Here is a 25,123-nt window from a genome sequence, read left to right as displayed (position 1 = left end):
CAAAGGGCTAGGGCAGGGCTGCACCTTCAGTAACTGCAGACTAAGGGCTGGGGATGGGCTGCACCTTCAGTAACTGCAGACTAAGGGCTGGGGCAGGGCTGCACCTCCAGTAACTGCAGACTAAGGGCTGGGGCAGGGCTGCACCTTCAGTAACTGCAGACTAAGGGCTGGGGCAGGGCTGCACCTCCAGTAACTGCAGGCAAAGGGCTGGGGGATGGGCTGCACCTTCAGTAACTGCTGAATAAGGGCTAAGGGATGGGCTGCACCTTCAGTAACTGCAGGCTAAGGGCTGGGGCAGGGCTGCACCTTCAGTAACGGCAGACTAAGGGCTGGGGGATGGGCTGCACCTTCAGTAACTGCTGACTAAGGACTGGGGGATGGGCTGCACCTTCAGTAACTGCTAAGGGCTGGGGGATGGGCTGCACCTTCAGTAACTACAGACTAAGGGCTGGGGGATGGGCTGCACCTTCAGTAACTGCAGGCAAAGGGCTGGGGCAGGGCTGCACCTCCAGTAACTGCAGGCAAAGGGCTGGGGGATGGGCTGCACCTTCAGTAACTGCTGAATAAGGTCTAAGGGATGGGCTGCACCTTCAGTAACTGCAGGCTAAGGACTGGGGCAGGGCTGCACCTTCAGTAACTGCAGACTAAGGGCTGGGGGATGGGCTGCACCTTCAGTAACTGCCGACTAAGGACTGGGGGATGGGCTGCACCTTCAGTAACTGCTGAATAAGGGCTGGGGGATGGGCTGCACCTTCAGTAACTGCAGACTAAGGGCTGGGGGATGGGCTGCACCTTCAGTAACTGCAGACTAAGGGCTGGGGCAGGGCTGCACCTCCAGTAACTGCAGGCAAAGGGCTGGGGGGTGGGCTGCACCTTCAGTAACTGCTGAATAAGGGCTAAGGGATGGGCTGCACCTTCAGTAACTGCAGGCTAAGGGCTGGGGCAGGGCTGCACCTTCAGTAACTGCAGACTAAGGGCTGGGGGATGGGCTGCACCTTCAGTAACTGCTGACTAAGGACTGGGGGATGGGCTGCACCTTCAGTAACTGCTGAATAAGGGCTGGGGGATGGGCTGCACCTTCAGTAACTGCAGACTAAGGGCTGGGGGATGGGCTGCACCTTCAGTAACTGCAGACTAAGGGCTGGGGCAGGGCTGCACCTCCAGTAACTGCAGGCAAAGGGCTGGGGGATGTGCTGCACCTTCAGTAACTGCTGAGTAAGGGCTAACGTATGGGCTGCACCTTCAGTAACTGCAGACTAAGGGCTGAGGGATGGGCTGCACCTTCAGTAACTGCTGACTAAGGACTGGGGGATGGGCTGCACCTTCAGTAACTGCAGATTAAGGGCTGGGGGATGGGCTGCACCTTCAGTAACTGCAGATTAAGGGCTGGGGGATGGGCTGCACCTCCAGTAACTGCAGACAAAGGGCTGGGGCAGGGCTGCACCTTCAGTAACTGCTGACTAAGGGCTGGGGGATGGGCTGCACCTTCAGTAACTGCAGACTAAGGAGTGGGGGGTGGGCTGCACCTTCAGTAACTGCTGACTATGGGCTGCACCTTCAGTAACTGCTGACTAAGGGCTGGGGGATGGGCTGCACCTTCAGTAACTGCAGACTAAGGGCTGGGGGATGGGCTGCACCTTCAGTAACTGCAGATTAAGGGCTGGGGGATGGGCTGCACCTTCAGTAACTGCAGACAAAGGGCTGGGGCAGGGTCTGCACCTTCAGTAACTGCAGACAAAGGGCTGGGGCAGGGCTGCACCTTCAGTAACTGCAGACTAAGGGCTGGGGGATGGGCTGCACCTTCAGTAACTGCTGACTAAGGGCTGGGGGATGGGCTGCACCTTCAGTAACTGCAGATTAAGGGCTGGGGGATGGGCTGCACCTTCAGTAACTGCAGATTAAGGGCTGGGGCAGGGCTGCACCGTCAGTAACTGCAGATTAAGGGCTGGGGCAGGGCTGCACCTTCAGTAACTGCAGACTAAGGGCTGGGGCAGGGTCTGCACCTTCAGCAACTGCAGACAAAGGGCCGGGGCAGGGCTACACCTTCAGTAACTGCAGACTAAGGGGTGGGGCAGGGCTGCACCTTCAGTAACTGCAGACTAAGGGCTGGGGCAGGGCTGCACCTTCAGTAACTGCAGACAAAGGGCTGGGGGATGGGCTGTACCTTCAATAACTACAGACCAAGGGCTGGGGCAGGGCTGCACCTTCAGTAACTGCAGACAAAGGGCTGGGGGCAATGAGCTGCACCTTCAGTAACTGCAGACTAAGGGCTGGGGGCAATGGGCTGCACCTTCCGTAACTGATGACTAAGTGCTGGGGGATGGGCTGCACCTTCAGTAACTGCTGACTAAGGACTGGGGGATGGGCTGCATCTTCAGTAACTGCAGACTAAGGGCTGGGGCAGGGCTGCACACCAAGTAGCTGCAAACAAAGGGCAGTGGAGGCGAAACTGCAATTTTGATTATGGTAAGCACAGTTGTGCGGTTTAACAATGGCTGTCAACTCTCCAAATGCGTCAGGGCTGCACCTTCAGTAAAGCAGGCAAACCACTACTATTCAACAAGGGCAGAGAAATGTATGTAGCGGCATGACTGCACCTTCAGTAATGATGGAAGGGCGGGGCTGCACATTCAGTAATGATGTAGGGGCGGGGCTGCATATTCAGTAATGATAGAAAGCTAGGGAGGCAGGGCAGCAACTTCAGTAACGATAAAAAGCTAGGGAGGCGGGCTGCATCTTCAGAAATGATAGAAAGCTAGGGAGGCGGGCTGCACCTTCAGTAATGATGGAAAGCTAGGGAGGTGGGGCTGCACCTTCAGTAATGATAGAAAGCTAGGGAGGCGGGCTGCACCTTCAGTAATGATGGAAAGCTAGGGAGGCGGGGCTGCAACGTCCGTAATGCTAGAAAGATAGGGAGGCGGGGCTGCAACGTCAGTAATGATAGAAAGCTAGGGAGGCGGGGCTGCACCGTCAGTAATGATAGAAAGCTAGGGAGGCGGGGCTGCACCTTCAGTAATGATGGAAAGCTAGGGAGGCGGGGCTGCACCTTCAGTAATGATAAAAAGCTAGGGAGGCGGGCTGCACCTTCAGTAATGACGGAAAGCTAGGGAGGAGGGCTGCACCTTCAGTAATTATAGAAAGCTAGGGAGGTGGGGCTGCACCTTCAGTAATGATAAAAAGCTAGGGAGGCGGGCTGCACCTTCAGTAATGATGGAAAGCTAGGGAGGCGGGGCTGCACCGTCAGTAATGATAGAAAGCTAGGGAGGCGGGGCAGCACCTTCAGTAATGATGGAAAGCTAGGGAGGCGGGGCTGCACCTTCAGTAATGATGGAAAGCTAGGGAGGTGGGGCTGCACCTTCAGTAATGATGGAAAGCTAGGGAGGTGGGGCTGCACCTTCAGTAATGAAGGAGGGCTATGGAGGTGGGGGTTGCACCTTCAGTAATGATGGAGGGCTAGGGAGGTGGGGGTTGCACCTTCAGTAATGACGGAAAGCTAGGGAGGCGGGGCTGCACCTTCAGTAATGATAGAAAGCTAGGGAAGCGGGCTGCACCTTCAGTAATGATAGAAAGCTCGGGAGGCGGAGCTGCACCTTCAGTAATGATGGAGGGGCGGAGCTGCACCTTCAGTAATGATGGAGGGGCGGGGCTGCACCTTCCGTAATGATAGAGAGCTAGGGAGGCAGGGCTGCACCTTCAGTAACTGCATGCTAAGGTCTGGGGCAGGGCTGCACCTTCAGTAACTGCAGACTAAGGGCTGGGGGATGGGCTGCACCTTCAGTAACTGCAGACTAAGGGCTGGGGGATGGGCTGCACCTCCAGTAACTGCAGGCAAAGGGCTGGGGGATGGGCTGCACCTTCAGTAACTGCTGACTAAGGGCTGGGGGATGGGCTGCACCTTCAGTAACTGCAGACTAAGGGCTAACGTATGGGCTGCACCTTCAGTAACTGCAGACTAAGGGCTGAGGGATGGGCTGCACCTTCAGTAACTGCTGACTAAGGACTGGGGGATGGGCTGCACCTTCAGTAACTGCAGATTAAGGGCTGGGGGATGGGCTGCACCTTCAGTAACTGCAGATTAAGGGCTGGGGGATGGGCTGCACCTCCAGTAACTGCAGACAAAGGGCTGGGGCAGGGCTGCACCTTCAGTAACTGCAGACTAAGGGCTGGGGGATGGGCTGCACCATCAGTAACTGCAGACTAAGGGCTGGGGAATGGGCTGCACCTTCAGTAACTGCAGACTAAGGGCTGGGGAATGGGCTGCACCTTCAGTAACTGCTGAATAAGGGCTGGGGGATGGGCTGCACCTTCAGTAACTGCAGACTAAGGGCTGCAGACTAAGGGCTGGGGGATGGGCTGCACCTTCAGTAACTGCAGACTAAGGGCTGGGGGATGGGCTGCACCTTCAGTAACTGCAGACTAAGGGCTGGGGGATGAGCTGCACCTTCAGTAACTGCAGACTAAGGGCTGGGGGATGGGCTGCACCTTCAGTAACTGCTGAATAAGGGCTAAGGGATGGGCTGCACCTTTAGTAACTGCAGACTAAGGGCTGGGGATGGGCTGCACCTTCAGTAACTGCAGACAAAGGGATGGGGCAGGGCTGCACCTTCAGTAACTGCAGACAAAGGGCTGGGGCAGGGCTGCACCTTCAGTAACTGCAGACTAAGGGCTGGGGGATGGGCTGCACTGAACCTTCAGTAACTGCAGACTAAGGGCTGGGGGATGGGCTGCACCTTCAGTAACTGCTGACTAAGGGCTGGGGGATGGGCTGCACCTTCAGTAACTGCAGACTAAGGGCTGGGGCAGGGCTGCACCTCCAGTAACTGCAGGCAAAGGGCTGGGGGGTGGGCTGCACCTTCAGTAACTGCTGACTAAGGGCTGGGGGATGAGCTGCACCTTCAGTAACTGCAGACTAAGGGCTGGGGGATGGGCTGCACCTTCAGTAACTGCTGACTAAGGGCTGGGGGATGGGCTGCACCTTCAGTAACTGCAGACTAAGGGCTGGGGGATGGGCTGCACCTTCAGTAACTGCAGACAAAGGGCTGGGGGATGGGCTGCACCTTCAGTAACTGCAGACAAAGGGCTGGGGGATGGGCTGCACAATCAGTAACTGCAGACTAAGGGCTGGGGGATGGGCTGCACATTCAGTAACTGCAGACTAAGGGCTGGGGGATGGGCTGCACCTCCAGTAACTGCAGACAAAGGGCTGGGGGATGGGCTGCACCTTCAGTAACTGCAGGCTAAGGGCTGGGGCAGGGCTGAGACAAAGGGCTGGGGGATGGGCTACACCTTCAGTAACTGCTGACTAAGGGCTGGGGGATGGGCTGCACCTTCAGTAACTGCAGATTAAGGGCTGGGGGATGGGCTGCACCTTCACTAACTGCAGATTAAGGGCTGGGGGATGGGCTGCACCTCCAGTAACTGCAGACAAAGGGCTGGGGCAGGGCTGCACCTTCAGTAACTGCAGACTAAGGGCTGGGCTGCACCTTCAGTAACTGCAGACTAAGGGCTGGGGGATGGGCTGCACCTTCAGTAACTGCAGACTAAGGGCTGGGGGATGGGCTGCACCTTCAGTAACTGCTGAATAAGGGCTGGGGGATGGGCTGCACCTTCAGTAACTGCAGACTAAGGGCTGGGGGATGGGCTGCACCTTCAGTAACTGCAGACTAAGGGCTGGGGGATGGGCTGCACCTTCAGTAACTGCAGACTAAGGGCTGGGGGATGGGCTGCACCTTCAGTAACTGCAGATTAAGGGCTGGGGGATGGGCTGCACCTTCAGTAACTGCAGACAAAGGGCTGGGGCAGGGTCTGCACCTTCAGTAACTGCAGACAAAGGACTGGGGCAGGGCTGCACCTTCAGTAACTGCAGACTAAGGGCTGGGGGATGGGCTGCACCTTCAGTAACTGCTGACTAAGGGCTGGGGGATGGGCTGCACCTTCAGTAACTGCTGACTAAGGGCTGGGGGATGGGCTGCACCTTCAGTAACTGCAGATTAAGGGCTGGGGGATGGGCTGCACCTTCAGTAACTGCAGATTAAGGGCTGGGGCAGGGCTGCACCGTCAGTAACTGCAGATTAAGGGCTGGGGCAGGGCTGCACCTTCAGTAACTGCAGACTAAGGGCTGGGGCAGGGTCTGCACCTTCAGCAACTGCAGACAAAGGGCTGGGGCAGGGTCTGCACCTTCAGTAACTGAAGACTAAGGGCTGGGGCAGGGCTGCACCTTCAGTAACTGCAGACAAAGGGCTGGGGGATGGGCTGTACCTTCAATAACTACAGACTAAGGGCTGGGGCAGGGCTGCACCTTCAGTAACTGCAGACAAAGGGCTGGGGGCAATGAGCTGCACCTTCAGTAACTGCAGACTAAGGGCTGGGGGCAATGGGCTGCACCTTCCGTAACTGATGACTAAGGGCTGGGGGATGGGCTGCACCTTCAGTAACTGATGACTAAGGGCTGGGGGATGGGCTGCACCTTCAGTAACTGATGACTAAGTGCTGGGGGATGGGCTGCACCTTCAGTAACTGCTGACTAAGGGCTGGGGGATGGGCTGCACCTTCAGTAACTGCTGACTAAGGACTGGGGGATGGGCTGCATCTTCAGTAAGTGATTGTACCAAGCAGACAGGACTTTGGTTGCCTGCTGCAGCACTTCTCGGGACATTCGTAACCCCGGAAGGAGGAAGAGAGTTTACCGGACTCGTTATTACGAGGCGACAGCTACACAGCAGCCTGGAGCTTCTGTAGGTGTCATACATTGAAGGACCCTTACATCACGCTAAAATCAAAACCGTATTGAATTACAGTGGGCAACTGCCTCCGTGTGAGTCCTCTCTCACAGGGCACCCGGCTGGGTACCTGTGAGTATTTTATCCTTTCACTTTGAACACGGTGTCACTGTACACTTACACGCTAGACCTGTCCTGGACGATAAGGTGTCCCTATATTAGACAGTCCTGACGAGACCCTTTAACTTGGAATAGGGTCGAAACGCCGTTGACGCGATAGGCAAATCACTAAATCAACACCTATAATAATTGAGTGTTGCTAATTTGAATTATTAATTACTTGTGATTGCCTTTGTAAAGAGAAATGGAAACCTTGTTTGTATGTCGTATTTTATGTTATTTGTTTGTTTAAAGGTTTTTTTCATTGGGACACTAATTTGTAATTTGTTTGTCTAATGTCAATTTGTATTGTAAATTTATGTCCACTTCTTGTGTAAATATTCTAGTAATATAAACGAAGAACATTCTTCACAAAAAAGACCTAACGTGTATGGCTTTGCCTTTTCTTCTGACATCTTTCATAATCCCCTTTTCTTTTTTTCATCATTATTTTAGATTACATACTATATTGTTAAGTATTAATCCGCATGAGCTATTGTTTCCTTACAGTACATAATACCCAAGCTCCTTGTGGGTAGGGTTTCCTTGTTTCCCAATCAAGCATCTTCAGTAACTGCAGACAAACGGCTGGTGCAGGGCTGCACCTTCAGTAACTGCTGATTAAGGGCTGGGGATGGGCTGCACCTTCAGTAACTGCTGACTAAGGGCTGGGGGATGGGCTGCACCTTCAGTAACTGCTGACTAAGGACTGGGGGATGGGCTGCATGTTCAGTAACTGCAGACTAAGGGCTGGGGCAGGGCTGCACACCAAGTAGCTGCAAACAAAGGGCAGTGGAGGCGAAACTGCAATTTTGATTATGGTAAGCACAGTTGTGCGGTTTAACAATGGCTGTCAACTCTCCAAATGCGTCAGGGCTGCACCTTCAGTAAAGCAGGCAAACCACTACTATTCAACAAGGGCAGAGAAATGTATGTAGCGGCATGACTGCACCTTCAGTAATGATGGAAGGGCGGGGCTGCACATTCAGTAATGATGTAGGGGCGGGGCTGCATATTCAGTAATGATAGAAAGCTAGGGAGGCAGGGCAGCAACTTCAGTAACGATAAAAAGCTAGGGAGGCGGGCTGCATCTTCAGAAATGATAGAAAGCTAGGGAGGCGGGCTGCACCTTAAGTAATGATGGAAAGCTAGGGAGGCGGGGCTGCAACGTCAGTAATGCTAGAAAGATAGGGAGGCGGGGCTGCAACGTCAGTAATGATAGAAAGCTAGGGAGGCGGGGCTGCACCGTCAGTAATGATAGAAAGCTAGGGAGGCGGGGCTGCACCTTCAGTAATGATGGAAAGCTATGGAGGCGGGGCTGCACCTTCAGTAATGATAAAAAGCTAGGGAGGCGGGCTGCACCTTCAGTAATGACGGAAAGCTAGGGAGGAGGGCTGCACCTTCAGTAATTATAGAAAGCTAGGGAGGTGGGGCTGCACCTTCAGTAATGATAAAAAGCTAGGGAGGCGGGCTGCACCTTCAGTAATGATGGAAAGCTAGGGAGGCGGGGCTGCACCGTCAGTAATGATAGAAAGCTAGGGAGGCGGGGCAGCACCTTCAGTAATGATGGAAAACTAGGGAGGCGGGGCTGCACCTTCAGTAATGATGGAAAGCTAGGGAGGAGGGGCTGCACCTTCAGTAATGATGGAAAGCTAGGGAGGTGGGGCTGCACCTTCAGTAATGAAGGAGGGCTATGGAGGTGGGGGTTGCACCTTCAGTAATGATGGAGGGCTAGGGAGGTGGGGGTTGCACCTTCAGTAATGACGGAAAGCTAGGGAGGCGGGGCTGCACCTTCAGTAATGATAGAAAGCTAGGGAGGCGGGGCTGCACCTTCAGTAATGATAGAAAGCTCGGGAGGCGGAGCTGCACCTTCAGTAATGATGGAGGGGCGGAGCTGCACCTTCAGTAATGATGGAGGGGCGGGGCTGCACCTTCCGTAATGACTGGGGGCTAGGGAGGCGGGGCTGCACCTTCAGTGATGATAGAAAGCTAGGGAGGTGCGGCTGCACCTTCAGTAATGATGGAGGGCTAGGGAGGTGGGGCTGCACCTTCAGTAATGATAGAGAGCTAGGGAGGCAGGGCTGAACCTTCAGTAATGATAGAAAGATAGGAAGGCGGGGCTGCACCTTCAGTAATGATGGAGGGGCGGGGCTGCACCGTCAGTAATGATAGAAATCTAGGGAGGCGGGTTGCACCGACAGTAATGACGGAAAGCTAGGGTGGCGGGGCTGCACCTTCAGTAATGAAAGCTAGGGTGGCGGGGCTGCACCTTCAGTAATTATAGAAAGCTAGGGAGGTGGGGCTGCACCTTCAGTAATGACGGAAAGCTAGGGAGGTGGGGCTTCACCTTCAGTAATGACGGAAAGCTAGGGAGGCGGGGCAGCACCTTCAGTAATGATAGAAAGCTAGGGAGGCGAGGCTACACCTTCAGTAATGATAGAAAGCTAGGGAGGCGGGGCTGCACCTTGAGTAATGATGGAGGGCTACGGAGGCGGGGCTGCACCTTCAGTAATGACGGAGGGCTAGGGAGGCGGGGCTGCACCTTCAGTAATGACGGAAAGCTAGGGACGAGGGCTGCACCTTCAGTAATTATAGAAACCTAGGGAGGTGGGGCTGCACCTTTAGTAATGATAGAAAGCTAGGGAGGCAGGGCTGCACCTTCAGTAATGATAGAAAGCTAGGGAGGTGGGGCTGCACCTTCAGTAATGATAGAAAGCTAGGGAGGCGGGGCTGCACCATCAGTAATGACGGAGGCTAGGGAGGCGGGGCTGCTCCTTCAGTAATGATAGAAAGCTAGGGAGGTGGGGCTGCACCTTCAGTAATGATAGAGGGATAGGGAGGTGGGGGCTGCACCTTCAGTAATGATAGAAAGATAGGGAGGCGGGCTGCATCTTCAGTAATGATAGAAAGCTAGGGAGGCGGGGCTGCACTGTCAGTAATGACTGAGGGCTAGGGAGGCGGGACTGCTCCTTCAGTAATGACAGAGGGCTAGGGAAGTGGGGCTGCACCTTCAGTAATGATGGAAAGCTAGGGAGGTGGGGCTGCACCTTCAGTAATGATAGAAAGCTAGGGAGGCGGGGCTACACCTTCAGTAATGACGGAGGGCTAGGGAGGCGGGGCTGCACCTTCAGTAATGACAGAGGGCTAGGGAGGCGGGGCTGCACCTTCAGTAATGACGGAGGGCTAGGGAGGCGGGGCTGCACCTTCAGTAATGATAGAAAGCTAGGGAGGCGGGCTGCACCGTCAGTAATGATGGAAAGCTAGGGAGGCGGGGCTGTACCTTCAGTAATGATAGAAAGCTAGGGAGGCGGGGCTGCACCTTCAGTAATGATGGAAAGCTAGGGAGGCGGGGCTGCACCGTCAGTAATGATGGAAAGGTAGGGAGGTGGGGCTGCACCTTCAGTAATTATAGAAAGCTAGGGAGGCGGGCTGCACCTTCAGTAATGATAGAGCGGTAGGGAGGTGGGGGCTGCACCTTCAGTAAATATAGAAAGCTAGGGAGGCGGGGCTGCACCGTCAGTATTGATAGAAAGCTAGGGAGGTGGGGCTGCACCTTCAGTAGTGATAGAAAGCTAGGGAGGCGGTCCTGCACCGTCAGTAACGACGGAGGGCTAGGGAGGCGGGGCTGCACCTTCAGTAATGATAGAAAGCTAGGGAGGTGGGGCTGCACCTTCAGTAATGATAGAGGGGTAGGAAGGTGGGGGCTGCACCTTCAGTAATGATAGAAAGCTAGGGAGGCGGGGCTGCATCTTCAGTAATGATAGAAAGCTAGTGAGGCGGGGCTGCACCGTCAGTAATGATAGAAAGCTAGGGAGGCGGGCTGCACCTTTAGTAATGATAGAAAGCTAGCGAGGCGGGCTGCACCTTCAGTAATGATATAAAGCTAGGGAGGCGGGGCTGCACCTTCAGTAATGATAGAAAGCTAGGGAGGTGGGGCTGCACCGTCAGTAATGCTAGAAAGATAGAGAGGCAGGGCTGCACCGTCAGTAATGATAGAAATCTAGGGAGGTGGGGCTGCACCTTCAGTAATGATAGAGGGGTAGGGAGGTGGGGTTTGCAACGTCAGTAATGCTAGAAAGATAGGGAGGCGGAGCTGCACCTTCAGTAATGATGGAGGGGCGGGGCTGCACCGTCAGTAATGATAGAAAGCTAGGGAGGAGGGGCTGCACCTTCAGTAATGATAGAGGGGTAGGGAGGAGGGGGTTGCACCTTCAGTAATGATAGAAAGCTAGGGAGGCGGGGCTGTACCTTCAGTAATGATAGAGGGGTAGGGATGTGGGGTTTGCAACGTCAGTAATGCTAGAAAGATAGGGAGGCGGAGCTGCACCTTCAGTAATGATGGAGGGGCGGGGCTGCACCGTCAGTAATGATAGAAAGCTAGGGAGGCGGGGTTGCACCTTCAGTAATGATAGAGCGGTAAGGAGGTGGGGGTTGCAACTTCAGTAATGCTAGAAAGATAGGGAGGTGGGGCTGCACCGTCAGTAATGCTGGAAAGCTAGGGAGGCGGGCTGCACCTTCAGTAATGATGGAAAGCTAGGGAGGCGGGGCTGCACCTTCAGTAATGATAGAAAGCTAGGGAGTCGGGGCTGCATCGTCAGTAATGATAGAAAGCTAGGGAGGCGGGGCTGCACTGTCAGTAATGATAGAAAGCTAGGGAGGCGGGCTGCACCTTTGTTAGATGGACCGGGAGGGTCAACCGAGGACAAGGGGAGAGGTCTCTGGGGAGAGCCGTCTCCAGCGATCGTACAGATGAGTAACTTCCCCCCCACAGATATACACCACACAAGGATAGGATTTAACGTTCTTTATAAGCGATTTCTTAAGGTACGATGGAATGGTACAAGGAGGTCTGGACTCAGGGGTCCCCTCGATTCTAGTCTCTTGGTTTGGGAAAGGGGGTAGCGGGACAGTCTGGTTACCAATCTGGTAGCTGAGATGGTATGATGGATAGCTCACAATCCTCGAGCTCGGTGTTCTAGCTTTGGACGGGCCGCGGCAGCGCCAGCAGGTCCCGGTGAAGGTGGTCGTTACACGGTCCGCGGCAGCGCCAGCAGGTCCCGATGAAGGTGGTCGTTACACGGTCCGCGGCAGCAGGTCCCGATGAAGGTGGTCGTTACAACGGTCCGCGGCAGCGCCAGCAGGTCCCGACGAGGATGGAGGATGCAGAAGGCCGCGGCAGCGCCAGCAGGCAGGACGATAGTTCACAAGGCAGGGCTACGGCAGCGCCGGTAGTCCGTCAAGGCTGAGTTCTTCTCGGTGTCTCTCGACTCCAGGATACAACTGCCTTCCTGCTCTGGAGCTACCCTAGTTATAGGTCTGGCGCCCTTTGATGTCCGGACCCTCGCACTTGGAGGTCGGGGGGTCCGGGGTGAGGGAGTCCAGACACCCAGCAGGGGGGTGGAGCCAGCGCCCGGGGGAGCTGGAGGGCGATCGGCACCTGGCGGGGGAGAGCCATCGACACTTCTTTCTCCCATCGACCTGCCAAGTGGTCCGTTCACCTCCTGGGTGGATGGTGGTGCCGGGATGTCGGGGCCTGGCCAGGCCCAGGGTTAGGGTCGAGCTGAGGCCACGCGGCCTCGTGGTGCCGTGTCCAAGATGGCGGCTGGTCCGGCCTGGGGAGCCGGTAGTGGTTCGGCCCCATGATACATAGATGTCCGGGGGCAGGAGCTCCGTCTGGAGACGGGGTGCGGGTTGTTTCTGTGGGTAACACCTGGAGGGCCGGGGCTTGGGCCCTGTCATGCGGGGAGGGAGCAAGCCCTTCATGTGGCCTGTCCAACATGCGTCCCCCCCAGCTGAAGGCGGGGAGAGTCACCCATCCTCTTGGGGACTCTCCTCGTCGAGGCGGAAAAAGCGTGACAGGCCATCTGCGTTGGCGTGGTCTTGGCCCGGTCGATGTTCCACAGTGAAGTCCATCCCCTGCAGGGAGATGGACCAGCGCAATAGTTTGGGGTTTTCCCCCCGCATCTGCATTAGCCACTGCAGGGGTCGATGATCTGTTTGCACCCGGAAGTGGGTACCGAAGAGATAGGGCCGGAGCTTTTTGAGGGCCCACACCACTGCGAAGGCCTCCCTCTAGATTGTGCTCCAGCGCTGTTCTCGGGCCAGGAGGCGTCTGCTGATGAAGGCCACCGGCTGGTCAAGACCCTCGGGGTTCAGCTGGGAGAGGACCGCCCCGATGCCGTGGTCGGAGGCATCCGTTTGCACAATGAATTCCCGACTGTAATCGGGGGCCTGGAGCACAGGGGCAGTGCACAGGGCGGCTTTCAGCTTCTCGAAGGCGGCTTGACAGTCGGGGGTCCAGTTAATCTTCTTCGGGTGGTTTTTGGACGTGAGACCCGTGAGGGGCCCCACAATGCTGCCATAGTCCCTCACGAACCGCCAGTAGTAGCCGGTGAGCCCCACGAAGGATCGGACCTCGGTCTGCGTGACTGGGGGCTGCCAGGACTGGATGGCAGCGATTTTGAGTTGCAGAGGGGCCACCAGACCGCTTCCCACCTGGTGTCCGAGGTAGGTCACGGATCCCTGACCAATTTGGCACTTGCCGGCCTTGATTGTGAGGCCGGCCCGCTGGAGGGCCTGCAGGACCTCTCGAAGGTGGTGGAGGTGGTCGGACCAGTGGCGGCTGTACACAGCGATATCGTCCAGGTAGGCGGCGCTGAACTCCTCGAGCCCCGCCAAGACCTGGTTCACTAGTCGCTGAAAAGTAGCTGGGGCATTCTTCATGCCGAAGGGCATGACCTTGAAGTGGTAGTGGCCATCGGGGGTAGAAAAGGCGGACCGTTCTTGGGCCCGGGGTGTGAGACCGATCTGCCAGTAGCCCGCTGTCAGGTCGAAGATGCTGAGGTAGCGGGCAGCCCCCATGCGGTCGATCAATTCATCCGCTCGGGGGATGGGATGAGTGTCGGTCCTGGTGACAGCATTCAAGCCCCGATAGTCGACGCAGAATCGGAGTTCAGGAGTGGTGCCGGGGGAAGCAGCTTTGGGGACTAGCACGACCGGGTGGCCCAGGGGCTGTCCGAGGGCTCGATGACCCCGAGCGTGAGCATCTTGGATACTTCCTCTTGGATGCAGGCCCGCAGCCGATCTGGTACGCGGTATGCCCGGTGTCTGATAGGGGGGACTGTCCCCAGTGTCCACGTCGTGCAAGCACCAGGGGGTGACCCCTGGGGTGAGGGAAAACAAAGTAGCAAACTGCAGCAGGAGGTCCCGGCAGCCTTGGCGCTGCTCTGGGGTGAGGGCATCGGAGAGCCGGACCCCGTCCACGGAACCATCTTTCTCCTGAGTCTTCAGGAGATCCGGGAGAGGCTCGGAGTCTTCTTCCGCCCCACTGTCTGTAGCCATCAGGAGGCTGAGTTCCGAGCGCACAAAGTGGGGTTTGAGTCTGTTGGTGTGGAGGACCCGGAGGGGGTTCCGGGGAGACTCCATATCGATGAGATAGGTGACTGGGCTCTTGCGTTCGACCACTTTGAAGGGCCCCGTCCACTTGTCCTGCAAGGCACATGGTTCGGTGGGGGACATCACCCACACTTGTTGACCAGGTTCGAATTCGACGGAGGAGGCATTTTGATCGTACCATTTTTTCATGTCCTCCTGACTGGCCTCAAGATTCGCTTTTGCCATTTCCCTGAATCGCCGGGTCTGATTGCGTAGTGTCAGGAGGTACTTGAAGACGTCTGGAGGGGTCTTTAGGGGGGCCATCTCCCAACCTTCTTTGACTAGGCTGAGGGGCCCTCGCACAGGGTGCCCGTACAAGAGTTCGAAAGGGCTAAAACCGAGGGATTTCTGGGGAACTTCTCGATAGGCGAAGAGGAGGCACGGAAGTAGTACATCCCACTGGCGACGGAGGGGCTCTTCCAATCCCCCAATCATTCCCTTGAGCGTGCGGTTGAATCGCTCAACTAGTCCGTTTCCTTGAGGATGATAGGGGGTCGTGAATCGGTAGGTGACCCCGCACTGTTGCCAGAGGGACTTCATATATTTCGAAATAAAGTTTGTGCCTCGGTCGCTGACGACTTCTCGGGGGAAGCCCACCCGGGAGAAGATCCCCATTAAGGCCCGGCCGACCACCGGGGCTGTTACAGTTCGCAGGGGCACAGCCTCGGGGTAGCGGGTGGCGTGGTCCACCAGTACCAGGATGAACCGATGTCCTTGTGCTGTGCGGGGGTCCAGGGGCCCCACAATGTCTATTCCCACCCTCTCGAACGGGGTGGTGACAACTGGGAAGGGTTGCAGAGGTGCTTTGAGCTTGCGGCCGCTCTTCCCGCTGGCCTGGCACGTGGGGCAGGACCGGCAGTGGTTGAGGACGTCGTTTCTCATCTTCGGCCAGAAAAAGTGGGTTACCAGGCGACTGTAGGTTTTGTCCTGGCCCAGGTGTCCAGCCAGAGGGACATCGTGGGCCAAATTTAACAGGAAGTCTCTGAAACGGAGGGGCACCACCAGCACTCGACTGGCCCCTAACTCCGCGATTCTCTGTTCACTGTACAATAGGTCGTTGTCCCAATAGATCCAATGGGCTCCGGTGGTGTCCCCTGCGCTCTGGGCGAGGGCTTGCTGGCGGAGTCCCTCGAGGGAGGGACAGGTCTTCTGCTCTTGACGGAACTGTTCCTGGGTGGGCCCCCCTTCTTGACGCCACTGAGCCAGGTCGGGAAGGTCCTGGGGCTGGGCGACCCCTTCGGGGGTTTGCTCTGGGGGGTCGGTATAGTCGGTGTCCTCTACTGGAGCGATCGGGGGAGGAGGTGCAGGCCATTCTGGTTCTTCTGGTCGGGGGATGGCACGGGCGGCCATGGACCGGGTGGTTACGCACGCCCAGTCCGGGAGGCCCAGCATCCCCAGGTGCTCTCTTCTTTCGACGGCGGCCCACGGGGAACTCTCAAGATCATTCCCCAGGAGACAGTCCACGGGGGCATCATCCCGGACCGTCACCTTCAACATGCCGGAGACCCCTCCCCATTCGAAGGGGACGCAGGCCATCCGACATAGACTCTCTGAATTGTCGGCTGAGCGGACGGGGCAGAGAATGTTCGGCAGGATCTGCTCTGGTTTTACCAGGTGACAGCGGACGGCCGTCACACTGGCCCCTGTGTCACGTAGGGCTTCGACCCGGCGCCCATTAATGTTCACCCACTGGCTATATTTTCTGGTGTTGGCGGGTAGGGGGGCCCGCGGGACCATGTCTTTTCCCCCTAGGCACGCTAGAACCATGGCGGCCGGTTCCCACTGTTGTTGTGCCTGCTCGTATTCTTCTTGTTCTTCGGAGATTTGTTCTCCCCCCAGGGCGGCGGCAGCTACCTGGCGGGGTTTTGGAGTTTGGTTCTGTGGACAGTTCGGGTCATTGGCGTAGTGGCCGACTCGCTGGCATCGGTGACACGTGACGTTGGCTCGGAACCCCGGGCGCATCGGGGGGTTCCCCCGGCTGGCCGGGGGCGGGGTGCTGGCAGCGGGAGCGGCCGAGACGGTGTCTCTCCCTCGCCCCTGGCCTCCTCCTCCTCCTCCTCCTCTGGGACGGTGCTGACCTTGGTTGTTCCGGTTCTGCTCGTGTGGCCCTCTCCGGCCCACTCGGGTGCTTTCCCACCGGTCAGCTTCGGCGGCGAGTTGCCGTGGGTCAGTCAATTTACTGTCGAGGAGGTGCTGCCTGAGCTCGACGAAGCAGTTGTTAGAGAGGTGCTCCCACACCATGAGATTAAAAAGTTGCTCGTAGGTCGTTACGTGGCTTCCCTTGATCCAACCCTCGAAGGCTCGGCTGAAATAGTTGACATATTCCACCCAAGTTGTACCTGGGATCCGGGTGCAGTCCCGAAACCTCTGGCGGTACATTTCGGGTGTGAGCCCATATCGGGTGAGGAGGGCAGCCTTCATGTGGTCATAGGACGACATCTGATGGTCTGGGAGCTGTAGCAGGGCATCGCGGCCTTCGTTGACGAACCTCCCCCATAGGCCGGCTCCCCAGTCACTTCGATCGATCCGGTGGGAGGTCATGGCGATCTCGTAGGCCTTGAACCACTGTTGTATGTCGTCCTCTCGGACATACTCTCGGACGACATCCTTGGGGATGTGGACTTTCTTTTCTGTCGCTCCCGGGGTGCGCGGTCGCTCGGGCACCTCCGGTTCATTGTTCTGCTTCCGTAGTTCTATTTCTGCCAGTTTGCGCTCGTGTTCGTATGCTAATCTTTTTTCTTCGAGCTCTCTCTGCCTCTGTTTTTCTTCCCGTTCTTCTCGGAGCCGCAGATGTTCTAGGTTCAGTTTTTGCTCGGCTAATTTTAGTTCACCGTCCATTTTGAGCCGTGCCATTTCTAACTCATGTAGTCTGTTTTTTTCTCTTTCTTGGATCTCTTCCTGCGAGAGGCCCGTTCCTCGCTCCTCGGGAGCCGTGGCGTTCCTCTCTGATGCTGCACCGTTTCGGTCTGGGGATCTGGCGACCCCGGTTTCTGCCCACGACTCAATGGCGTGCTTAAAATCGTCTTTGGTACTCAGGCCGGTGGTAGCAATGCCTAGTTCCATGCAGAATTGTTTCAATTCACGATGGCTGTACTCTTCCAATTTATCCATCTGGAATTTCTCGGTGGATCCGCTCTCTTTGGTTGACATTGTGGTTTTGTCGTGGGGTGAGCTACTCTCTGTACGATTACGCGTTGATTCGGATCGCGCCGCTGGCCACCAATGTTAGACGGACCGGGAGGGTCGGCCGAGGACAAGGGGAGAGGTCTCCGGGGAGAGCCGTCTCCAGCGATCGTACAGATGAGTAACTTCCCCCCCACAGATATACACCACACAAGGATAGGATTTAACGTTCTTTATAAGCGATTTCTTAAGGTACGATGGAATGGTACAAGGAGGTCTGGACTCAGGGGTCCCCTCGATTCTAGTCTCTTGGTTTGGGAAAGGGGGTAGCGGGACAGTCTGGTTACCAATCTGGTAGCTGAGATGGTATGATGGATAGCTCACAATCCTCGAGCTCGGTGTTCTAGCTTTGGACGGGCCGCGGCAGCGCCAGCAGGTCCCGGTGAAGGTAGTCGTTACACGGTCCGCGGCAGCGCCAGCAGGTCCCGATGAAGGTGGTCGTTACACGGTCCGCGGCAGCGCCAGCAGGTCCCGATGAAGGTGGTCGTTACAACGGTCCGCGGCAGCGCCAGCAGGTCCCGACGAGGATGGAGGATGCAGAAGGCCGCGGCAGCGCCAGCAGGCAGGACGATAGTTCACAAGGCAGGGCTACAGCAGCGCCGGTAGTCCGTCAAGGCTGAGTTCTTCTCGGTGTCTCTTGACTCCAGGATACAACTGCCTTCCTGCTCTGGAGCTACCCTAGTTATAGGTCTGGCGCCCTTTGATGTCCGGACCCTCGCACTTGGAGGTCGGGGGGTCCGGGGTGAGGGAGTCCAGACACCCAGCAGGGGGGTGGAGCCAGCGCCCGGGGGAGCTGGAGGGCGATCTGCACCTGGCGGGGGAGAGCCATCGACACTTCTTTCTCCCATCGACCTGCCAAGTGGTCCGTTCACCTCCTGGGTGGATGGTGGTGCCGAGATGTCGGGGCCTGGCCAGGCCCAGGGTTAGGGTCGAGCTGAGGCCACGCGGCCTCGTGGTGCCGTGTCCAAGATGGCGGCTGGTCCGGCCTGGGGAGCCGGTAGTGGTTCGGCCCCATGATACATAGATGTCCGGGGGCAGGAGCTCCGTCTGGAGACGGGGTGCGGGTTGTTTCTGTGGGTAACACCTGGAGGGCCGGGGCTTGGGCCCTGTCATGCGGGGAGGGAGCAAGCCCTTCATGTAGCCTGTCCAACAACCTTTAGTAATGATAGAAAGCTAGCGAGGCGGGGCTGCACCTTCAGTAATGATATAAAGCTAGGGAGGCGGGGCTGCACCTTCAGTAATGATAGAAAGCTAGGGAGGTGGGGCTGCACCGTCAGTAATGCTAGAAAGATAGAGAGGCAGGGCTGCACCGTCAGTAATGATAGAAATCTAGGGAGGTGGGGCTGCACCGTCAGTATTAATAGAAAGATAGGGAGGTGGGGCTGCACCTTCAGTAATGATAGAGGGGTAGGGAGGTGGGGTTTGCAACGTCAGTAATGCTAGAAAGATAGGGAGGCGGAGCTGCACCTTCAGTAATGATGGAGGGGCGGGGCTGCACCGTCAGTAATGATAGAAATCTAGGGAGGAGGGGCTGCACCTTCAGTAATGATAGAGGGGTAGGGAGGAGGGGGTTGCACCATCAGTAATGATAGAAAGCTAGGGAGGCGGGGCTGTACCTTCAGTAATGATAGAGGGGTAGGGATGTGGGGTTTGCAAGGTCAGTATTAATAGAAAGATAGGGAGGTGGGGCTGCACCTTCAGTAATGATAGAAAGCTTGGGAGGCGGGGCTGCACCTTCAGTAATGATAGAAAGCTAGGGAGGCGGGGCTGCACCGTCATTATTAATAGAAAGATAGGGAGGTGGGGCTGCACCTTCAGTAATGATAGAAAGCTTGGGAGGCGGGGCTGCACCTTCAGTAATGATAGAAAGCTAGGGAGGCGGGGTTGCACCTTCAGTAATGATAGAGCGGTAAGGAGGTGGGGGTTGCAACTTCAGGAATGCTAGAAAGATAGGGAGGCGGGGCTGCACCGTCAGTAATGATGGAGGGGCGGGGCTGCACCGTCAGTAATGATAGAAAGCTAGGGAGGCGGGGCTGCACCGTCAGTAATGATAGAAAGCTAGGGAGGCGGGGCTGCACCTTCAGTAATGATAGAAAGCTAGGGAGGCGGGCTGCACCTTCAGTAATGATAGAAAGCTAGGGAGGCGGGGCTGCACCGTCAGTAATGATGGAAAGGTAGGGAGGTGGGGCTGCACCTTCAGTAATTATAGAAAGCTAGGGAGGCGGGCTGCTCCTTCAGTAATGATAGAGCGGTAGGGAGGTGGGGGCTGCACCTTCAGTAATTATAGAAAGCTAGGGAGGCGGGGCTGCACCGTCAGTATTGATAGAAAGCTAGGGAGGTGGGGCTGCACCTTCAGTAATGATAGAAAGCTAGGGAGGCGGTCCTGCACCGTCAGTAACGACGGAGGGCTAGGGAGGCGGGGCTGCACCTTCAGTAATGATAGAAAGCTAGGGAGGTGGGGCTGCACCTTCAGTAATGATAGAGGGGTAGGAAGGTGGTGGCTGCACCTTCAGTAATGATAGAAAGCTAGGGAGGCGGGGCTGCACCGTCAGTAATGATAGAAAGCTAGGGAGGCGGGCTGCACCTTTAGTAATGATAGAAAGCTAGTGAGGCGGGCTGCACCTTCAGTAATGATATAAAGCTAGGGAGGCGGGGCTGCACCTTTAGTAATGATAGAAAGCTAGGGAGGTGGGGCTGCACCGTCAGTAATGCTAGAAAGATAGAGAGGCAGGGCTGCACCGTCAGTAATGATAGAAATCTAGGGAGGTGGGGCTGCACCTTCAGTAATGATAGAAAGCTAGGGAGGCGAGGCTACACCTTCAGTAATGATAGAAAGCTAGGGAGGCGGGGCTGCACCATCAGTAATGACGGAGGCTAGGGAGGCGGGGCTGCTCCTTCAGTAATGATAGAAAGCTAGGGAGGTGGGGCTGCACCTTCAGTAATGATAGAGGGATAGGGAGGTGGGGGCTGCACCTTCAGTAATGATAGAAAGCTAGGGAGGCGGGGCTGCACCTTCCGTAATGATAGAGGGGTAGGGATGTGGGGTTTGCAACATCAGTAATGCTAGAAAGATAGGGAGGCGGAGCTGCACCTTCAGTAATGATGGAGGGGCGGGGCTGCACCGTCAGTAATGATAGAAAGCTAGGGAGGCGGGGCTGCACTGTCAGTAATGACGGGAAGCTAGGGAGGTGGGGCAGCACCGTCAGTAATGATAGAAAGCTAGGGAGGTGGGGCTGCACCGTCAGTAATGCTGGAAAGCTAGGGAGGCGGGCTGCACCTTCAGTAATGATGGAAAGCTAGGGAGGTGGGGCTGCACATTCAGTAATGACAGAAAGCTAGAGAGGCGGGGCTGCACCTTCAGTAATGATAGAAAGCTAGGGAGGCGGGCTGCACCTTCAGTAATGATGGAGGGGCAAGGCTGCACCTTCAGTAATGATAGAAAGATAGGAAGGCGGGGCTGCACCTTCAGTAATGATAGAAAGCTAGGGAGGCGGTCCTGCACCGTCAGTAACGACGGAGGGCTAGGGAGGCGGGGCTGCACCTTCAGTAATGATAGAGGGGTAGGGATGTGGGGTTTGCAACGTCAGTAATGCTAGAAAGATAGGGAGGCGGAGCTGCACCTTCAGTAATGATGGAGGGGCGGGGCTGCACCGTCAGTAATGATAGAAAGCTAGGGAGGCGGGGCTGCACTGTCAGTAATGACGGAAAGCTAGGGAGGTGGGACAGCACCGTCAGTAATGATAGAAAGCTAGGGAGGTGGGGCTGCACCGTCAGTAATGCTGGAAAGCTAGGGAGGCGGGCTGCACCTTCAGTAATGATGGAAAGCTAGGGAGGCGGGGCTGCACATTCAGTAATGACAGAAAGCTAGGGAGGCGGGGCTGCACCTTCAGTAATGATAGAAAGCTAGGGAGGCGGGCTGCACCTTCAGTAATGATGGAGGGGCAAGGCTGCACCTTCAGTAATGATAGAAAGATAGGAAGGCGGGGCAGCACCTTCAGTAATGATAGAAAGCTAGGGAGGCGGGCTGCATCGTCAGTAATGATAGAAAGCTAGGGAGGCGGGGCTGCATCGTCAGTAATGATAGAAAGCTAGGAAGGCGGGGCTGCACCTTCAGTAATGATGGAGGGGCGAGGCTGCACCTTCAGTAATGATAGAAAGCTAGGGAGGCGGGGCTGCATCGTCAGTAATGATAGAAAGCTAGGGAGGCGGGGCTGCACCGTCAGTAATGATAGAAAGCTAGGGAGGCGGGCTGCACCTTTAGTAATGATAGAAAGCTAGCGAGGCGGGGCTGCACCTTCAGTAATGATATAAAGCTAGGGAGGCGGGGCTGCACCTTCAGTAATGATATAAAGCTAGGGAGGTGGGGCTGCACCGTCATTAATGCTAGAAAGATAGAGAGGCAGGGCTGCACCGTCAGTAATGATAGAAATCTAGGAAGGTGGGGCTGCACCTTCAGTAATGATAGAGGGGTAGGGAGGTGGGGTTTGCAACGTCAGTAATACTAGAAAGATAGGGAGGCGGAGCTGCACCTTCAGTAATGATGGAGGGGCGGGGCTGCACCGTCAGTAATGATAGAAAGCTAGGGAGGAGGGGCTGCACCTTCAGTAATGATAGAGGGGTAGGGAGGAGGGGGTTGCACCTTCAGTAATGATAGAAAGCTAGGGAGGCGGGGCTGTACCTTCAGTAATGATAGAGGGGTAGGGATGTGGGGTTTGCAACGTCAGTAATGCTGGAAAGCTAGGGAGGCGGAGCTGCACCTTCAGTAATGATGGAGGGGCGGGGCTGCACCGTCAGTAATGATAGAAAGCTAGGGAGGAGGGGCTGCACCTTCAGTAATGCTGGAAAGCTAGGGAGGCGGGCTGCACCTTCAGTAATGATGGAAAGCTAGGGAGGCGGGGCTGCACCTTCAGTAATGACAGAAAGCTAGGGAGGCGGGGCTGCACCTTCAGTAATGATAGAAAGCTAGGGAGGCGGGGCTGCACCTTCAGTAATGATAGAAAGCTAGGGAGGCGGGGCTGCATCGTCAGTAATGATAGAAAGCTAGGAAGGCGGGGCTGCACCTTCAGTAATGATGGAGGGGCGAGGCTGCACCTTCAGTAATGATAGAGAGCTAGGGAGGCGGGGCTGCACCGTCAGTAATGCTAGAAAGATAGAGAGGCAGGGCTGCACCGTCAGTGATGATAGAAATCTAGGGAGGTGGGGCTGCACCTTCAGTAATGATAGAAAGCTAGGGAGGAGGGGCTGCACCTTCAGTAATGATAGAGGGGTAGGGAGGTGGGGGTTGCACCTTCAGTAATGATAGAGGGGTAGGGAGGTGGGGGTTGCAACTTCCGTAATGCTAGAGAGATAGGGAGGCGGAGCTGCACCTTCAGTAATGATGGAGGGGCGGGCTGCACCGTCAGTAATGATAGAAAGCTAGGGAGGCGGGGCTGCACCGTCAGTAATGATAAAAAGCTAGGGAGGTGGGGCTGCACCTTTAGTAATGATAGAAAGCTAGCGAGGCGGGGCTGCACCTTCAGTAATGATATAAAGCTAGGGAGGCGGGGCTGCACCTTCAGTAATGATAGAAAGCTAGGGAGGTGGGGCTGCACCTTCAGTAATGATAGAAAGCTAGGGAGGCGGGGCTGCACCGTCAGTATTGATAGAAAGCTAGGGAGGTGGGGCTGCACCGTCAGTAATGATATAAAGCTAGGGAGGCGGGGCTGCACCTTCAGTAATGATAGAAAGCTAGGGAGGCGGGGCTGCACCTTCAGTAATGATAGAAAGCTAGGGAGGCGGGGCTGCACCTTCAGTAATGATGGAGGGGCGAGGTTGCACCTTCAGTAATGATAGAGAGCTAGGGAGGCGGGGCTGCACCTTCAGTAATGATAGAAAGATAGGAAGGCGGGGCTGCACCTTCAGTAATGATAGAAAGCTAGGGAGGCGGAGCTGCACCTTCAGTAATGATAGAAAGCTAGTGAGGCGGGGCTGCACCGTCAGTAATGATAGAAAGCTAGGGAGGCGGGGCTGCACCTTCAGTAATGATAGAAAGCTAGGGAGGCGGGGCTGCACCTTCAGTAATGATGGAGGGCTAGGGAGGTGGGGCTGCACCTTCAGTAATGACCGAGGGCTAGGGAGGCGGGGCTGCACCATCAGTAATGATAGAAAGCTAGGGAGGTGGGGCTGCACCTTCAGTAGTGATAGAAAGCTAGGGAGGTGGGGCAGCACCGTCAGTAATGATAGAAAGCTAGGGAGGCAAGGCTGCACCTTCAGTAATGACAGAAAGCTAGGGAGGCGGGCTGCACCTTCAGTAATGACGGAGGGCTAGGGAGGCAGGGCTGCACCTTCAGTAATGATAGAAAGCTAGGGAGGTGGGGCTGCACCTTCAGTAATGATAGAGGGGTAGGGCGGTGGGGCTGCACCGTCAGTAATGATAGAAAGCTAGGGAGGTGGGGCTGCACCGTCAGTAATGATAGACAGCTAGGGAGGCGGGGCTGCACCTTCAGTAATGATGGAGGGCTAGGGACGCGGGCTGCACTGTCAGTAATGATAGAAAGATAGGAAGGCGGGCTGCACCGTCAGTAATGATAGAAAGCTAGGGAGGCAGGGCTGTACCGTCAGTAATGATAGAAAGCTAGGGAGGCTGGCTGCACCTTCAGGAATGATAGAAAGCCAGGGAGGCGGGGCTGCACCGTCAGTATTAATAGAAAGCTAGGGAGGCGGGGCTGCACCGTCAGTAATGATAAAAAGCTAGGGAGGTGGGGCTGCACCTTTAGTAATGATATAAAGCTAGCGAGGCGGGGCTGCACCTTAGGAATGATAGAAAGCTAGGGAGGTGGGGCTGCACCTTCAGTAATGATAGAAAGCTAGGGAGGCGGGGCTGCACCGTCAGTATTGATAGAAAGCTAGGGAGGCGGGGCTGCATCGTCAGTAATGATAGAAAGCTAGGGAGGCGGGGCTGCATCGTCAGTAATGATAGAAAGCTAGGGAGGCGGGGCTGCACCGTCAGTATTGATAGAAAGCTAGGGAGGCGGGCTGCACCTTCAATAATGATGGAAAGCTAGGGAGGTGGGGCTGCACCTTCAGTAATGATAGAAAGCTAGGGAGGCGGGGCTGCATCGTCAGTAATGATAGAAAGCTAGGGAGGCGGGGCTGCACCGTCAGTAATGATAGAAAGCTAGGGAGGCGGGGCTGCACCGTCAGTATTGATAGAAAGCTAGGGAGGCGGGGCTGCATCGTCAGTAATGATAGAAAGCTAGGGAGGCGGGGCTGCACCGTCAGTAATGCTAGAAAGATAGGGAGGCGGGGCTGCACCTTCAGGAATGATAGAAAGCTAGGGAGGCGGGCTGCACCTTCAATAATGATGGAAAGCTAGGGAGGTGGGGCTGCACCTTCAGTAATGATAGAAAGCTAGGGAGGCGGAGCTCCACCTTCAGTAATGATAGAGCGGTAGGGAGGTGGGGGCTGCACCTTCAGTAATGATAGAAAGCTAGGGAGGCGGGGCTGCACCGTCAGTAATAATAGAAAGCTAGGTAGGCGGGGCTGCACCGTCAGTAATGATAGAAAGCTAGGGAGGCGGGGCTGCACCTTCAGTAATGATGATGGGGTAGGGGGGCGGGGCTGCACCTTCAGTAATGGTAGAGCGGAGG

General features: G+C 56.1%; 1 protein-coding gene across 3 annotated transcripts in view; it reads right to left on the bottom strand.

Annotated features, from left to right (window-relative positions):
* Positions 1–25,123, bottom strand: part of LOC146813540 (double-stranded RNA-specific adenosine deaminase-like) — a 318,386-nt gene that overhangs the window by 52,297 nt on the left and 240,966 nt on the right. The gene's annotated exons all lie outside the window — the stretch shown is intronic.

The sequence above is a fragment of the Triturus cristatus genome, chromosome 7 (genome assembly GCF_964204655.1).
Source record: "Triturus cristatus chromosome 7, aTriCri1.1, whole genome shotgun sequence".
In the NCBI taxonomy this organism is placed as follows: domain Eukaryota; kingdom Metazoa; phylum Chordata; class Amphibia; order Caudata; family Salamandridae; genus Triturus; species Triturus cristatus.
The sequence above is the reverse complement of the archived record's forward strand: the minus strand, read 5'-3'. Positions and strand labels throughout refer to the sequence as shown.